General features: G+C 44.4%; 1 long non-coding RNA gene across 1 annotated transcript; it reads left to right on the top strand.

Annotated features, from left to right (window-relative positions):
* Nucleotides 1-410: 410 nt before the first annotated feature.
* LOC145532843 (uncharacterized) lies at nt 411-17,456 on the top strand. The gene is made up of 2 exons (XR_014073616.1): nt 411-644; nt 16,268-17,456. It is a non-coding gene; the product is annotated as an uncharacterized LOC145532843 (long non-coding RNA).
* The last annotated feature ends 898 nt before the right edge of the window (nt 17,457-18,354 follow it).

The following is an 18,354-nucleotide window of genomic DNA, read 5'->3' on the forward strand; positions in this document are numbered from 1 at the left end:
TGTAGCCATGATAGAAGCAGCCACAGTTCTGAGAACTGAACTCAAAGAAATGGGAACAAATCAACTGTGGAACTGAAGGTTAACTGTACTTAAAACAATTAAGATTCTCTGATCAACCACCCTGTGACCAATTTCAAGATGACAGTCAGAGCCGACTGTTTTGTTCCTCCCTCCATCGATAAAAACGCTCTTGCCCTGTGATTGTCAGTCAAGGGGAGCTGGCCTTTGGACAGAAGTCTGCGCCCGCACCCCCCAGGTTGCCAGCCTTTGAAATAAAGCAAACTTTCCTTTCTACCAACTCCGCCCCTTTATCGGCTTTAGAGTGACAAGCAGCGGAACTCCCACGCCGGGTCAGGTTTTTGGCTCCCACTGTGGGGCTCTCGCGACATCTGGCTCCCAGGATTTTCCCCGAGCAACGTCGCCGCCATGAGGACGCACGCACCAGGGTAGCTGTGAGGGGCCGCTGCTCATGGCTACCTGTCCCAAAGAGAGGGGTTTGGGGGGATGTTCCTGGTGGCTGCTGAAACCGTTTGCTTCGGGGATCCTCCCTGTTTCTCCTCTGCTCGGCGCTGGCTGTTAACTTACGCTTTTCCTCGGCGGAACGGAAACATGCGTCTGGACAAGCTGAGGAGCTCCAAGACCCAGTAAGTGAGCCCACCGGTGTGCAGCTGGGCTAACTTCTTTTGAGCACAAAGTGCTGTTTGGGTATTTGGCTAGTTGGTTCTGATGTGTGTCTGACTTCGAGGACCTTTTGTGAGGACGAAGTGCTATTTGGGCATTTTGCCAGTTGGTTCTGACGTATGTCTGTCGTGGAGGACCGTTTGTGTCGGGGAAGTGTTTGCTAGGATTTGTGACAGTTCTGTTTTCTGATATGTGAATGTATATTCCCTCTCTGGAAGTGAATTACATCCCCCCATTAGGGGATGGGAAATCTGGTGCGGCAGAGCCAACTGATTCTTTAATTTCTTTCTTTAGTGATGAAAGTGAAAAAGTCGCTCTGTCTTGTTTGACTCTTTGTGACCCCACGGACTATGTAGTCCTTGGAATTCTCCAGGCCAGAATACTGGAGTGGGTAACCTTTCCCTTCTCCAGATCTTCCCAACCCAGGGATCAAACCCAGGTCTCCCGTATTGCAGGCAGATTCTTTACCAGCTGAACCACAAGGGAAATCCTTCTTTAGTGATAGAATTCCCAAGTTTCACCTGCACATCTGACTTCCCAGGAGAAAGACTACCTTTCCCAGCTCCCCTTGCTACTCTGCCCTTGTGACTACAATCGAGCCAGTCATATGGGAGAGGAAGTGATGCTTGAAGTCTCAGGTTCCTATCTTTATGCTATGCTATCCTATCTTTAAAAAACAGTAATTATGCCCTTTCCTTGCTCTTTTTCCCTTCACACTGCCTGTGGATGTGCCATTGCAAGCCAAGTACCACCATAATGCATAGACAGATTGACAACCAGGTAGAATTCAGGCTCCCTGGCACGTCTGTGCCACCAACGCAGATGGTTTATGTTCAGTTAGTTACATAGTTCAGTTCAGTTCAGTTGCTCAGTCATGTCTGACTCTTTGCGACTCTATGAACTGCAGCACGCCAGACCTCCGTGTCTATCACCAACTCCCGGAGTTTACTCAAGCTCAGTCCATTGAGTCTGTGATGCCATCCAACTATCTCATCCTCTGTCGTCCCCGTCTTCAAGAGAAATACAAATTTCTATGTTGTTTAGATCACTGCTGCTTTGACATTTCGGAGAAGGCAGTGGCAACCCACTCCAGTACTCTTGCCTGGAAAATCCCATGGACAGAGGAGCCTGGTGGGCTGCACTCCACGGGGTCGAGAAGAGTCGGACACGACTGAGCGGCTTCACTTTCACTTTTCACTTTCATGCACTGGAGAAGGAAATGGCAACCCACTCCAGTGTTCTTGCCTGGAGAATCCCAGGGACGGCGGAGCTTGGTGGGCTGCCGTCTATGGAGTCGCACAGAGTCGGACACGACTGAAGCGACTTAGCAGCAGCAGCAGCAGCTTTGACATTTGTGGCTAAACCAGTATAACATCTAACAACTGATTAGATGTCCGATTTAGAACATTGAACAAAATCTTAAAATTGAGCCCAGATACACTAACAAAGATACCAACCACCCAAAGATACTTTCCCCCCTCTTTTCTCATTTTTCTCACACTGTAGGTCAGATACAGTGAGGAGAAAGTCAAGAGTTATCCATTCTATGTCAGAGCAAAGAGATGGTCCAGGCTCAGTGGTCCAAGCATAAACAGGATAAAGAGAAGCATCTGGGCACCAGGCAAATAACAGAAAACACAAAAACATCATAGAAAAAAATAATAATAACACAATCTAGGAAAAAGCATAAATCAAGAAACCAAAGAGACAACAATTATTTGATGTTATATATAGAATATGAATAAACAAAAACTTATAATTAGAAAATAAAATAACAGGATATGACAGAAATAGGACTTACAAACTTAAGCCAAATGGCTGAACAAACTAGCATCATTACAGGTTTAATAAATAACTTAATATAATTAAAAGAACAAAATAGTTTTGAGAACAGAATTACTGGCAGAATTCATCTGTAGTAGCCAAGACAGGAATGAAACAGCTCTTTCTAGAGAAACCTGACCCCTGAAATTCTCTCTCATTGGTTTTAATCTGATGCATGAATCCCTGCCTCAAGGACCAAACATCCCTGTTTCTGTGCAGCTTCTGGAGAAATTCTTAGTGAGACTCAGAATGGAGTGGAGAACAAGATGCCAGAGGGAGCTAGGAAAAAACTCAGAGATGTTAAAATATTAAATCATGAGGAGGTGATCATCTGCATTCCTGGCCTCCAAGAGGTTCACATTTCATTAGCTTTGGAGAAATGGTATCAGAATATGATGCAGTCCCAGTGGGATTGAAATTTGTCATTTCCTGTTGAGTAATAGCGTTTGTTTTTTTTTTTTTTTTAATTTATTAAGTGCTGAAGTGTCTGCATGTTACTCTACCTTCTAAGGATAAAGTACATTCATGTGTTCAGTGCTCTGGGGAAGGCTCCAGAGTGTGCAGTCGCCTTGCACATTTGAGGATGGGGTCTCCTCAGGCATTTTCATTCCTGTTACAAAGATCTTAGAAAATCAGCTGGTGGCCATCTCACTCCAAACACGAAGGAAAGAGGAACAAAATATTGTAGAGGGAACTCAGTAACTGAAACTGGTGGAATGACCGAGGAAGACAACAGGAGGAAAAAACCCTTCATCAAAAGCCTTCCACGGAAACTTGGTTATTTAAGATGCTTCCATAAAAACGGTTCTGAGGGACTAATTTTTTCAGGAAAAGCTATATACAACTACATCCCTCTTTAAGAATCACAGCTGCTTTGGTATGCTAATACACACTTTAATCTTTAATTCAGAAGGTCCCACACTTACCCATGAAAAATATCTTGTGTGCAATACTTGGACAGTTTCCCCATTCTGAGAAGTGGTTGGAAAGTATAGACTAAGAAATAGATTTGTTTGCATGAACACAAGACAGGAACATTAGGTTAAGTCGTAGTTGGAAGCATTGCCCCAAGATGTGAAGTGGTCCTTAAGATTCTTTGTCCTAGTTGAGCAAATAAAGGATGGAAAAAACCTAAGAGAATTTTTGATGAGGGAGACACAGATATGCAGGAATCATAGGGATGAAACCTCGGCCAGAATTTACAGCATGTCTCTGTTCCATACTGGCAACAAATTCTTTATGCTAATGAGCCTAGAATTATCTCCATCATCCTCCCCCTGCTTAATCACCCTTGATTACCTCTGGTGAGTGCTGGTAACCTCAGGTTAAACAATGCAGGCAGCCCCTACCTCTTCCCAGGTTGTGACAGTGTATCATAATTGAGCCATTTCTGCCTCTCTGGTCACCCTCCTATTCTCCAAAGTGTGTCCTCTGTACATTAATCTGCTAGTTAAATATTGATAGCAAGCCTCTGCCTTAATATTTACTTTGTTGCTCCATTATTGCTATATACGGGGTGATTATTTGTTTCTGTCTTCCCAGCATGTTTAATCAGGACTGAGTCAAGCTTTCCAATGTTTAACCTTCTCATCCAATCATAGCGGGAGAGTGTTTGTGAGAGTATTTCCAACACTATCTCTCAAACGATTCTCTGTGCTTGCTCAGTGTATGTGCCACCACAGCCAGTAGGGGTCAGAAGGGCATTTCTCTTGAGGTCAGGTGGTTGGTAATGAGAAAGGAAGGCCCTGGAGGCTCTGTCTCAGGTTGAACATCTCTCTTTGAACATGGCCTCCTAAATGTAGTATAAGGGAGCACCAGGGTCAACCAGGTAGCTTCTGTGATTTTTAATGGAATGTTAGCCCTAGAGCTGTTACAGCGCCTAAACTTGCTATGACAGCAGCTACCTCATCCCCACAAAGACTGTGGAAAGTGCCAAAAATAGAGACCTAGATGCCACCCCTGGTCTTGATGGGAGTCTATTAGAACCTCTCTGGCAAGTAACTGCACTCTCTCCGTTTGCCTTGACTGCCTCACCAAGTTGTGGGGAAGTATTAAGTCATGAGTAAATGCAAAGCATCTTTGAAAATTCACTCTGCTGGGAAATAAAGATGCTTTATGGCATAGAAATGTAAATATCACCCTTGAATCTAGAGGATCCTTCTGCATTAATCCTATGGTATCAGTGGCAGGTTCCAACATATGTTTTCCAAACTGAAATCTGTGACCTCCCCCAGCAGAAAGTCCATGGTTGCCTTTGGCATGTGTATATTTGGGGAGGAAATAAAAATTAAATTTTAGGCATTTTTGAGCTACAATTGAAAGAAAAAGATTTAACAGATGTACTCTGGGCTCTTTGCAAGCAGTGAGTTGGGAATTCTCTTTCTGCCTCTCCACCCCCACCCTGATAGAATGGAGGCAAGCGAGTGAATCTTCCAGGAAGTCACTATCTGACTTTCAATGAGAGTGCTTTGCAATTTAGAGACTTTAGGTAATATTGATATCACATTAAGCACATAGTTTAAAGTTCCTCCACTGGGTGGGTCCAGTGGATGCCAGCTAGGCAAATGGTCCTTCACATTGGTAGAATGAATAAGAGTCAGCACACAGTAGTGACTTTTCCAGCTGTTTCCTACATGGTTGTTCCCATCCTCCAAGTCCTGGGAAATTAAAGACTTCTGTGGCAGTAGTGACGTCTGCAGTCATAGAACCTAGAATCTGGGGACTTCTCCAATAGTCTGGTGGTTAAGACTCTGCTTTCCAATGCAAGGGATGCAAGTTGGATCCCTGGTCAGGGAACTAAGGTCACACAAGCTGCAGGGCATAGCCAAAAGTTTTTTAGAAAAAAGAAAGAAGAAAAAGACTAGAATCCAAATCACTAACCTCCAAGCAAGCTACGTGTTTTGTGCCTGACCCATTCTTCAAAGGTTTCTGATTATTTGACATTCCTCTAGAACACTATCCCCTGTCACTCTGCCTTGCTTTTTGCAAACAATTGGAATACTCTCTCTCCTCCTGCTTGACCCTCCTTGATTGATTGCCTCAGAACTTCCAACTCAATTTCAGAGCTCATTTTCAAATTTTCCACTTAGGATAAGCCTTCCTGGTTCCCATAAATGAGAGAGAGCCACTGTCTAGGTCCCCATAGCATAAGCACAGACCACTTCTAGCAACATCACATAAACTTTATAACTATTTGTTTACACTTCCTATATTGGTCAACCTGTAGATAATTAAATCTAGGAAGTTCAATAGGAGTTGAACATTCCAAGAGTTCAACGCAAGAAACTAGTAACAAAGGTATTGAGAGAGTTGACAAACTCAAGAGAGGACAATGAGGCAATGGAGATTGCAATGACACTGGACAGCTGCTAGCTACCTGTTGGGTGGGGCTGGAGGAATGAAGGAAAAATAACTGCTATCAGAATTCAGAAACCAAGGCTACCTAGCCAGATCTGGTCCATGGGAGCTGGCACCCCTGAGTCACCACCCAAAATAGAGAGACATGGGGATGGCTATCCTAGCATCTCCCATTCTTCATTCTACTGATGGTGCTCCTACCACCTTGAAACTGACCTGAAGCCAGTGACTCAGAGAGCCTGGCTCAGAGACACAGCTTTCAGGGAAAAGTCTAAGATTGAATCTGAAAGCAAAGAAGTAAGTGGCTGACTTGGCGACTTCTCTCCCTCAGTAGATGGTGAACTTTATTTGGTACCCTTAGCATGAGATACTATGTAGATCTGTCAAGCAAAGTACTGACTTAACGTGAGAGCTATTTTCTTTGTAATCTTGTCAAAAGGGCTTATGCTTTTTTAGAAAAATAATACCAATTCTCTCAGCCTACCTTAAACCATTTTCTTTCTCTTCATCAAACTGAAAATTTCTCTTTTTCTCCCTTTAACGATAGTATTTCCATCTTTGTGGGCTTTTCACAGTTCCTACATTCCCAGGATTCCAAGGGGATGATAAGAAGTTGCTGGTAATCTTGTTGGAAATTTGCACTGAGTTCCCTAGGGCGCTGCTCTGGAGGCCAGTCAGGCTAAGAAAGGAGCTTCTTTTGCTATCAGACACTTTTTAAGTCTTTTCATTATCAATTCACCAGTGCAGCACATAATGAGGTCTTGTAGTAGCAGACAGGGAATTCATTTCTCAGCCAAGTGGCTGAACTTGTAAGCTGCCAGATCGTGGACTATTATCTATAATTACTCCTTGGGTATTCCACAAAGATCGTTTTCTTTGTAGAATTAAAAAAAAAAAAAAAAGGCAGGTCTTGCTATAGGTTTGGTAGATTAAACCCAGGCCAAAGGAAGATGAACTGGGGTTGCTATCTTAAGAGAGAATGTTTCTCTCCTCCAAGACAAAATCATTTGCCCTCTACCTTGGCCAGAAAGCCACCTTCAGTGAAGCATCTGGCTGTGACACGTGAATGTGTATTGAAAGTGAAAGTCTCACAGTCGTGTCCAACTCTTTGCGACCCCATGGACTATACAGTCCGTGAAATTCTCCAGGCCAGAATACTGGAGTAAGTAGCCTTTCCTTTCTCCAGGGGATCTTCCCAACCCAGGTCTCCCATGTTGCAGGTGGATTCTTTACCAGCTGAGCCACCAGGGAAGTCCAAATGTGTGTTTACTGGTCTCTAAAACCCTGGGTTCTTTGCTATTTGCCTGCTTTTATATGTGAGTTCACTGTCCATGAGTTTCTATTTCAGTCATGACATTTCTCAGGACTTGCTTATAAATCAGCCAGGTGCCAGATTCCTTACCCAAATGCAAGAAAAGAAAAAAATCATATGCTACTCCAGGGGGAAACAAAATCTGGAAAACTGAATAAGCAAAAAATATGTTGCTGCTTGAGGAAGATGGGTGAGAAGGTGGCAGAGGTGTGCTTGAGCCCACTGGTATGAATCCACCAAAAGCTGATTAAGTGGGTCTCTTCCCAATTCAGCATTCAGTGAAGTCATATTGGTAGCTTGAAACTGACCCAAGTAAGAATATTTCCACCACACAAATAGGCAAACACTACGAATCAGTGCTCTTTCCTTTTCCTTTCTTTTCTGAGATACTGTAAAACGTTTGCCAGTGAGCCATGGGGAGGAAAGAATTTCATTTTTGCCAGGCCTTGCCCTTTGATAAGGGGCTTTCCAGGTGGCTCAGTGGTAAAAGAATCTTCTTGCCGATGTAGGAGCCATAGGAGACACGGGTTCGATCCCTGGGTCAGGGAGATCCCTTGGAGAAGGAAATGGCAACCCACTCCAGTATTCTTGCCTGGAAAATCCCATGGACAGAGGAGTCTGGTGGGCTACAGTCCATGAGATTGCAAAGAGTCAGATACAACTGAAGCAACTGAGCATGCATGCACGCACACACATACATACACCCAACCTTTGATAAAGCCCATCAGATAAAGACCACCGTGGGACACACCAGCAGGGAAACAAATTTAGGTTTATAACTTGCTACATCAAGGATGATCAAACACCACAGGATGTGGGACAGCTCATCACAGGGGAGTGGGGGTGGTGCAGCGTGATTTAAAGAGAGACTGGGGAAGAGGGAACTGCTCTGCGGTGGAGGCTGCCAGGCTGCAGGCAGTTTAGAAACCTGGAGAGCAGCACTCATCCCCCAGGGGGAGGAAGGATGAAGTGGGGCTGAGGCAGTCATTGGGAACGTTGTTATTAGGTAAGAAAAGCAGTGATTGCTCTGAGAAGGGAGGTCACTCATCATTTCCCAGCTGTGGTATTGCCCTGGGAGGCACCCCATGTGGCTTCAGCTGGGTCCCATCAGAAACTTGCTCTATTTAGCCGATGTTGGGGACATCACAGTCTGATTACCAGCAGTGCTAAGTGGACTCAGGGTCCTGTTTCCTTGGAAACTGCCAAGTTTGGATAACTGTGGAATGTTGTCTTCAAAGGCCTTATCGCCTGGTTTGGACACCAAGGCTGCTTCTGTGTCAAAGTGACCCACAGGCTCGGAGCCTCCAGGCAAGAATGGCCATCCATTCCCTCTGAAGTGAAGCAAACAGCAAAGTTTCTCACTGTCTCAGATGAACAAAAGTGGTTCTCCCAGGTTCACACCTCAGCAGCCTTCACCTGCTCGCCATTGCTTATTTCACACACACGTGTCTGGCAACTGGATTCACAGGGGACAAGGCTGCATTTTTCCCCCAAAGGAAGCGTCGATGCAGAGGAAGCTTTTAAGGCTTGAACAGCTTTGTGTCTTAAATGCCTTTCTTCTCCAGAACGAGGCGCAGAACCTGGTACAAAGTCAGTGCCTAATAAATGCTTATGAAGTTCAATCCTAGGAGGTGGGGTTATTAGGGAGAGAATGGGACTCTCGAGCCCAAAATGGGACAGCTGGAACCACACTGTTAAGACAGTTCTATACTCTGCTTGTTTATAAGTTGTTTGTTACCATTGTGATCAAGTTCCTTTTTCTGTAGCAAATGTTGCTCCAACCTCTCACGGATAGGAAGGAAAATGTGGTATCTGCAGCTGTGCCCTGTAGGTGTGGCCCTGCTGCGAGTAAACATAAAGTGTGACCTTCTAGAGGTCACATCCATGTGGCCACAAATCCCCAGGTTTCAGCAGTGTTGCTCTTATTTTGGTCCACAAACCACCCGCACCTGGATCACCTTGAACTTGCTTAAAAAACGCAAACTCCTATCCAGGGGACACTAAGGTTTTAGAACAGCCGATCCAGATTGTGTAATTTTTTATTTTTTCCTGTGAGGTCTATTCATCTAATAAATCAACAGGAACATATTGATGCACTCGTCCCAGGACCAAAGAGAAAAAGACACTCAGGGAGCTTACAGTCTTCTGATAAACTCATCTGCCAAGACTACTTGCCTTGATCTGAAAGAGATCCTGTTTTCCTTTATTTAGGCTAAAAAATAAACAAATGACATCACACTTCCTGGCCAACAATCAGAATTGCTAATATTTACAAGCTAAGCTGTCTGCCAGCTCAGAGGGTGGGATTGCTTGGGAGTGGGTTAGTGCTTGCACTGAGCCAGGTTTTCTTGCCTCCTCCACCACAGTCCACTCCCCAAGTCCCGACCCTCAGCTGTTAGTTCAATGCAGTCTGGCGCCCAGTCCTTGGCCCCACCTGACTAGCCCCCCGGAAGGCCTGTTTCTCCTGTCCCTTCCAAACTCTAAACTTCTCCCTGTACAGGGTAGGATCTCACCTGCTCAAAAGCCGGCGGTGCAGGTGATGTCCGGCCTACGGCAAACTTTGACTAATGAGGGACAAGACAGGCCAGAGCCATCCCACCCCAAATACACATGCCCACAGACTGTTCCAGGCAAGGACCTCCCTGGAAGAGCACCCCTAGCTAAAGAACTCAGGCTAAGACATTGTCTCTATGCGTGCTAAGTCATTTCAATCATCTCTGACTCTCTGTGACACTGTGGACTGGAGCCTGCCAGGCTCCTCTGTCCATGGGATTCTCCAGGCAAGAATACTGGAGTGGGTTGCCACGCCCTCCTCCAGGGGATGTTCCCGACCCAGGAATCAAACGCTTGTCTCTGGCATCTTCTGTATTGGCAGGCGGGTTCTTTACCGCTAGCACCACCTGGGAAGCTTTCTCCCCAATTTGTCTATTAAAATACTTTGAATGTCTAGCTTTGGCATTATGAGTAACCATGACCATCTCTGCCTTGACATCAAGGATGATACTTTGCTCATATTTGTTTATCTAGTGCAAGGATCATGCTTTCAGTAGAGATTCAGTAAGTTGTATTTAATTGAATAACTCAAAGTCTCTGCCCTCAGGAGACTTGCAATCAGAATTGCCAGGTACCTGGTGCCATCCTTGAAATGGGCTTGGCCCCCTCAACCGTCATGTACCTGAGCTACCCTATGAGATCATGTAACATCAGAAGTGAAAAATGGGAGAGAAGAGAACAAAAGAGATGATTGATTATAAATTTCAAAGTTCTGAAATGAACTGCTGAGGGGACTGTGACTGTCCTGGTGTCCTGGGCTATGATAGTCACTGGTGTACCACAGGGCTGGTGAATCACCTCCACACAAGAGCAACCATCGGAAGTCTTTCAGAGGCTCAACCCATACAAGCACATCTCTGATTTTAATATGCAAATCACATAATCTTATCTTTCGAGGAACTTTTCTATTTCACAAATCGTCATAAATTGAGAATATGCTGGTTAATTTACATTTTTTATCAAACACAGATATTTGCATCACACACAGCTTTCAAAAAATCCAATCAAATGATCTAGGCATGGTCCCTAGAGTTAACTATAATCAGTTCTTTTGATTTCCCTCAAGTGTTTACAGTCACATTTCTAAATAATATATTGCTATTTCTAATTCTTGGTTTGTCAGTTTAGACATTAACTATTAAATCCCACCATGGTGTATAAGAACTTACTTCTCACCACCTGCCCCCCCCATCCCCGCTGCCTTTTTCCACCCTCCCAACTCAGGTTTATCACAGTATTGAGTTATATCAATAGTCAACCAGGTATCAATATAAAATTATCCTTCACTACTGAGCCCATCAGGCTTTCCTGGTGGCTCAGATGGTAAAGAATCTGCCTGCAGTACAGCAGAGGTGGGTTCAATCCCTGGAGAAGGAAGATCCCCTGGAGAAGGCAATGGCAACCCACTCCAGCATTCTTTCCTAGAGAATTCCATGGACAGAGGAGCCTGGCAGGCTATAGTTTATGGGGTCGCAAAGAGTCAGACATGACTGAGTGGCTTTCACACACTGAGCCGATTAGCACACAGGTCAATACTCCTTTCACGCACAATTCTTTTCCAGGGGTTAATAATTACTCCATTCGGTTCATTTGTCCGATTTTGTTTGTATGGATCCCAGTTTCTCTCCAGACATTCCAGTAATTCTGCCACATGTATATGTGTGTCCATGTCATCGCTCCCCCCATCCACAGTTCTGTATGGACACAGCACAGGCTCCCTAAGAGTTGCTTAACTGAGCACCTGCTCTCCTTGGACAGATTTACCTTGGAGTCCTCTGTTTCTTAGGTGATTTACCGTCCAGTAAATTTCAGGGTAGAACTAAGGCTTTGCTGGCACATAGGGCCTCAAATTTTCCATTTCCCTAGGAAGCTGTTAGTGGATGAACTGTGCCAAAGGAGAGAGTAAACCAAAAAACAGGAAGTCAGAGGCCAAGGATATTCCAAGGCCTCAAAACCAGGAGAATAAAGAAAGGAAGCTGAGTCATTTGTCACTTCTCTGGACTCCTCCCTTTCTGGGACAGCCTCTCATGCTGTCCTGGGAGATGATCCCAGGTACCCACACATCAAATCCCCACAACGTATGCTCTAAATATCTTACAGCTCTATATGCCAGTTACACCTCCATAAAGCTGAAATTTAAGAAAAGGGAAGTGAAAATGCTTTTTTTTTTTTTAAAGTCTTTCTTGAGTTTGTTACAATATTGCATCTGGGTTGTTTTTTTTTTTCTAATGTTTTGGTTTTTTTGGTGGTGAGGCATGTGGGATCTTAGCCCCCTGACCAGGAATCAAACCTGCATCCCCTGCCTAAGAAGGTGAATTCTTAACCACTGGACCAGTAGGGAAGTCCCTGAAAATGCTTTTTATAAAGTGATGGCAAAGACCCTTTCTTAGTCTGACAGGCCAACAGAGGAGGGCCTTAGGGAACAAACAATCTTACAAGGATTCAGCACAGCCTGCAACAAGGTTACCTCCACATTCTTACCAAGTTTTTAGAATTTGCCCCTGTGATCTGTGTCTCCAAACTCTCAGTGTCACTGCAGAGACACCAGTGCTGTCCCCCTTCCAGTCCTTTGTGTGTGACATGTTTTCTGAAATCTTTTAGGGTCATTTCATTACCCCAGTTTCACGACACTGTGCCCTGTGCAGGCTTTTCTTCAGCCCCTGGTGTGTTGCTCTGAGTCCATTACGAGCGCTTTCGATCTAGACATCACACCCTTCAGTTCTGGGAAATTTTCTTGTATTAATCCTTTCATGATTGTATGCACTCTATTTTCTGTTTCTGGAACTCCTGGGAATTAGACACAGAACTTCCTGATTCAATCTATAATTTTCCAGATCTTCATTTCTTTTACTCCATTTGTCCTTTTATTAATTTTTTGGGGGGATATTTCCTATCTTTTCTTCTAATTTTTCTAATAAAATATTAGAAGGGGTATCCTAGTTTTAATTTCCATGATCTCTTTCTTTTCCTTATTTTTTCTCCTTTTCTTTTTTTTCTAAATTCTGATAAAATACATGTAACATGGGCTTCCCTGGTGACTCAGCAGTAAAGGATTTACCTGCCAATGCAGGAGAGGAGGGTTTGATTCCTGGGTTGGGATGATCCCTTGAAGGAGGAACTGGCAACCCAGTATTCTTGCCTGGGAAATCCCATTGACAGAGGAGCCTCGCGGGCTGCACCCCATGGGATTGCAAAAAATCAGATACGACTTAGCAACTGAAACAACAACCACAATGATATAGAAACATTTTCCATTTTAACCATTTATGTGCAATTCAGTGGTACAAATACATACATAGTGTTGTGCAACCACCACCATTATCCATTTTCAGAATTTTTTCATCATCCACACCAAAGCTCAGTCCCCTTTAAACAATAACTCCCCATTCATTCCCCCACCCCCCCCAATGTCCTTGGGCAACCAACGTTCTACTTTCTGGTACCTCATATGAGTGGGATCATGAAATATTTAATCTTTTGTGCCGGACTTAGTAATATAGCCCCTAGCATAAATGTTTCCTTGTTACAGCATGTGTCAGAATGTCACTCCTTTTTAAGGCTGAATTATATTCCACTGTACGTATATCCATTTGTCTGTCAATGAACATTTGAGTTGTTTCTCCCTTTGGCTATTGTGACTAATGCTGCTATGAACATTGGTATACAAATATTTTTGTGTACACTGGCACACAAACATGTTCAAGTCTCTGCTTCCAGTTGTCAGGAGTCTATAATCCAGAGTGGATGCTGGATCATATGATCATTCTGTTTAATTTGGGGGATCTGTCATAATGTTCTCCACAATGGCAGTACCATTTTACCTTCCTAAATGCACAAGAGGTTCATCATTATTTACTGATTTTATAAAAAACAACAACCTTCCTAACAGATGTGAAGTAGTATCACATTGTGGTTTTGATTTGCATTTTCCTAACAATTTGCAATGTTAGATAACTTTTCATGAACTCATTGGCCATTTGTATATCTTCTTTGGAGTGCACCTCCTTGGGTGCAAACCAGCTCACCTTTCTATGACATCTCCTCTCAGGGAATTTAGGTTTTAGGTTTTAGCTCCCTCTGTTTTCCTAAGGCTTTGCCACTTCTGTGGGCTTCTTCATTCCCCAGGAATGTATTGCAATCCTTTGCCCACTGTTGCCTTCTACTGCCTTGGAGTATGTATCTTTTGTATTCCTTTGTCGAAATATTGGGAGGAAAAAAAAGAGATACAGAAAGTTGATTTACTTTGTCTCGCCGGAAGTCTCTTGCATCTTCCCGAGTATTCCTGTGTGTCCCTTTCTTTGTAATGGCTGTAGTTTAGCATTTCCCAAAGGACATTTTGAGGAACAGTGGTTACATGGGCTGTTAATAAAGATATATAAAGAGAGGATCCCACAGCAAAAGAAGCATGGGAGATGTTAGGCCATAGACATCTTCCAGCAAGGTCATTATCTTTCAAACAAGTGCAGGAGCACTCCTCAAGAAATGGCTTCAGAGCTAGCATAAGAAAACCAAAACTCCACATAAGAAAACCATTCTCACTGCATATCACACACACATACACACACACACACATATACACACATTTTTATTAGATGGGACCCAGATTTGGCTCTAAATTATTTTAGAGCTAAAGTATTAAAAAAAAAAACAAAAAACTAAGATCATGGCATCTACTCCCATCACTTCATGGCAAATAGATGGGGAAAAAATGAAAACAGCAACAGATTTTATTTTCTTGGGCTCCAAAATCACTGCAGATGGTGACTGCAGCCGTGAAATTAAAAGACATTTGCTCCTTGGAAGAAAAGCTATGACAAACCTAGACAACATATTAAAAAGCAGAGACATCACTTTACTGACAAATTTCCATATAGTCAAAGGTATGGTTTTTTCAGAAGTTATGTACAGATGTGAGAGTTGAACCATAAAGAAGGCTGAGCGCCAAAGAATTAACGCTTTCAAACTGTGGTGCTGGAGAAGACTCTTGAGAGTCCCTTGGACAGCAAGGAGATCAAACCAGTCAATCCTAAAGGAAATCAGTCCTGAACATTCATTGGAAGGACTGAAGCTGAAGCTAAAGCTCCAATATTTTGGCCACCTGATGCAAAGAGCCGACTCATTGGAAAAGACCCCGATGGTGGGAAAGGTTGAGGGCAGAAAAAGAAGAGGGCGACAGATGAGATGGTTGAATGGCATCATTAACTCAATGGACACGAGTTAGAGCAAACTCCAGGAGATAGTGAAGGACAGGGAAGTCTGGCTTGCTGCAGTCCATGGGGTAACAAAGAGTCGGACCCAACTGAGTGACTGAACAAGAACAACAAAAAAGTATTCAAGGAGAATATGCTTTAGCCTCTGAAGAGGAATTTCAAGAATGTTTCAAGTAGTGACACGGTCAGTTTAAGTCTAGAGCCACCCACGATAAGTGCTTAGAAAGGGACAGGACACAACTGAATGCAGATGCCCGTTTTTGAATATTGGTTAAGTCTTCTGATTTTACGGCCACTTCTTATACACTCAAATGAGACACATCCTGTACTGTGGCTTCCAACTTCCTAGAAAAACAACAATTAATCTCCCTCAATGGCCAATGAAGTCTTCTCCCCTGACAGGCATCAAAACCAGCAAGAGCTTGGGCGCTTGATTTCTTTATTTTTCCCTCTAAGCCTTTCCTATGAAGTTGTCCCACATTTGATGTGTTCTTTGTTAAATAGCACTCATTCTCTGCCTGTTTAGCAAAACACGTGTTAGCTCTACAGCTACAGCTGAAAGGGTGGATAAAAGAAGATCTGGGATTTTTTTTTTCCCAAGAGTGGGTGGGGAGAAGCCTTTCCAAAGGCACTCAGCAATTTTCTCCATTCCTGATTTTGACATTTCTTTCATAGTTTGTCTCGTTTCTGAGCTGGATTCCAAAACGCCACTTGTCACTGATGCAGTCAGCGTCCCTGAAACACTCAAGAGGGCAACTTCATGATCCACCGAGGTGTCTGGCTGACACACAGTGCAGCTCAGCTGCCAGGACCCTAAATGAATGCCGATTACAATTAAATGCAAATTAGCTTTGCATTTGCTTCAGCAGTACATACAGAATTTCTTCAGCTGCCTCTGTATTTCAAGGCACAAATGCCATTCCAGACCGTTATAATTAATTGCCCCCAGATAAGTGTACAGCAAGAATATCCCTATCATGTCATCTGTCAGCACTGATTTACACATCTGACACAGGGAGCGTGTGGTTTACCAGTTAGGTGGTTAAATTAGGTTAATTGACCTGCCACTAGTCTGCTACAGAGGTCAGTAGACTCTTTGTGACCCTCCCACCTGTCTTTCCGAGCGCAGCACACTCATGCCAGATTCTGGCTGAAATCAGGCATAAGGCCCACAGCTGGGGTCCCCACTCCCACAACCTCCTGTCTGTCTAGTTCATAGGGTTTCTCCAGAGCCTGGCACACAGTAGGTGCTCATTAAACGTGTTAACTGTACGGTGGAATAAATGTTCTAGTGCCTTCCTTGCTTCACTGTGATGCTTTACATCCACAGGAAATCAGAGTAACTCTAAGAATGAAGGGGCCAGAGGAAGAGGAGGGAGAACAGCAGGGGAAGACACAGCCTGTGTCCCACTCACCCTGTTTCTGCAGCTGCTTGGCTGAGCCCAAGTTTGTCTAGCCTGGCTGGCTCCACTGGACCATGTTAAAGTGTACAGAAGCTGCCTGGGCAGCACATGATCACACTTTCTCCCTAAACAGAACCTCATGCATTCACAGCATGACTCTGCTTTTTCTGCCAAAGCCCTGTCTAAGATGTCCCCCTTCCACAGGATGTGTGAGCATTACAACGGACCCATTCATGACATGAAAAAATTGCATGTGGCCGGCTTGCTACAACCCAAAAGGGCTTTCCTGCCATCACTGTCACTTGGAAGCGGCTGCCCAGCTCCAGCTCACCTGGCATCTAGATGTCCTCAAGAGACTGGTCCTTACGGATGGGGTTGTGGCTGATGTGTAATCTGTAGACAGCCAGATCAAGAGGACCCTTGCCTCATGTCTCACAATGTGTGATGCTGCACTCCTGTATCAAGCTGTGGGGTCTAGGTCCTCTCCCTTCCGTCTGGGTAGACCATAAGGCTTAGCAAACCAAGTCATAAAAGGCAATACAGCCTCTGTCCTGTCCTCTCAAGACACTCTCCATGAAAACCCAGGAACCAGGCTGTGAGGCAGCCCGGCAGCCATGTAGAAGTTTCATGTGTACAAGCTCTGGCTACAGCCACAGCTGAGGTACCCATGGATGCTACCCTGCAACAGAGGAGGTGAGTTGGCCAACAACTGTGGCCCTCAGCCTCCAAGCCATCCCAGGAGATGCCACACAGAGCAGAAACAAGCCGTCCCCACCGAGCTCTGTCCAAATTGCAAGTTCAAAACAAATGTTGTCACTGTTGTGAGCCAGTAAGTTTGGGGTGATTTGCTGCACATCAGTAAAGAACTGGAACAGGAATGCAGGTGGAGACAATGTGTGTCATTTCCAATACAGGGCGTTTGAGAACTCGGGGATGCCTTGTCCATATGCAGTCTCTGCCCAAGGCCCTGGATACAGCTGGACCACAAGATGGGAGGAGCCAGGTGTCCTGATTGCCACACTGTGACATCACTCAAATACCTGCATCAAACTGATCAGGAGACAGAAATAAATTCTATTGTATGAAGACATTAAAATTTAAGAGTTTAATCTACAATTACCCTAACTCACTGACTCCAGTTTTTCTAATCTGTCCCAAGTCTTCCATGCCTCTATTTCCCCAATTGAGTAACACTGAGTGTTGTCACTTGGGTTTCTGTCCAGTTATCTGCACAACCATGCAGGAATCCTGTGTATTATCAGAAGGGCAATACTGACAAACTTCAAATCTCCTGGGTGATGTTTAGGCAGAAGACAAGGGAAGGGCAGGACATCACCGTTTCTACTCCTCTTCCTCAACCAAGGGCAGCACCAGCCCCATATACAGAGGGAAAGAACCACTGTGCTCCATAGAAGGAAACCTATGTAGGTCAGCAGAGCGGCTTTTCAAGCTCCATTCTGGAGGCAGCCTTGGGTAGGTGAAGCTAAAAGTCACATGTGGCCCTTTAGGAATGAACCATATTGACATCTTTGCCATGTTTCAGTTTGCAGGGAGGAGATAGATCTTTGGCTCCCATGAGCTGTGGTGCCAGATAGAGGGCTAGGAAAATCAGGGGTTCAGAGCCTCACCTGCCCCCTCCCACAGTGTCCAACCCCCTCCCCACAGGCTCAGGAATCCAAGTCGAACGCTCATTTCTTAAGCTCTTCATTGACAAGACTTCCTACTCCCTCGGTTCTGAAGACTCATAGGCCATCAAGCCCTCCCAGATAACAATGCAATGTCCTGTAACATCCCTCAACTTGGGAACACAAAAGTAGAGAATACTAGCTCGTGTTTATATACAAACAGAAGTTGGTGCTACAGGAGATGCAAGATGCGCCTCAGAGGGTCTCTCTCAGCATTTTTGGATTCTGAGAGACCCCCAAAGACCTGACTCTCTGCCTAGTACTAAGATTCACTTCCTCACCCGAAACACATTTGGAAAAATTGGAGAAATTCTGTTGGGGACCTCAGA

The sequence above is a fragment of the Giraffa tippelskirchi genome, chromosome 13 (genome assembly GCF_054371585.1).
Source record: "Giraffa tippelskirchi isolate mGirTip1 chromosome 13, T2T-mGirTip1v1.2.pri, whole genome shotgun sequence".
NCBI lineage: Eukaryota > Metazoa > Chordata > Mammalia > Artiodactyla > Giraffidae > Giraffa > Giraffa tippelskirchi.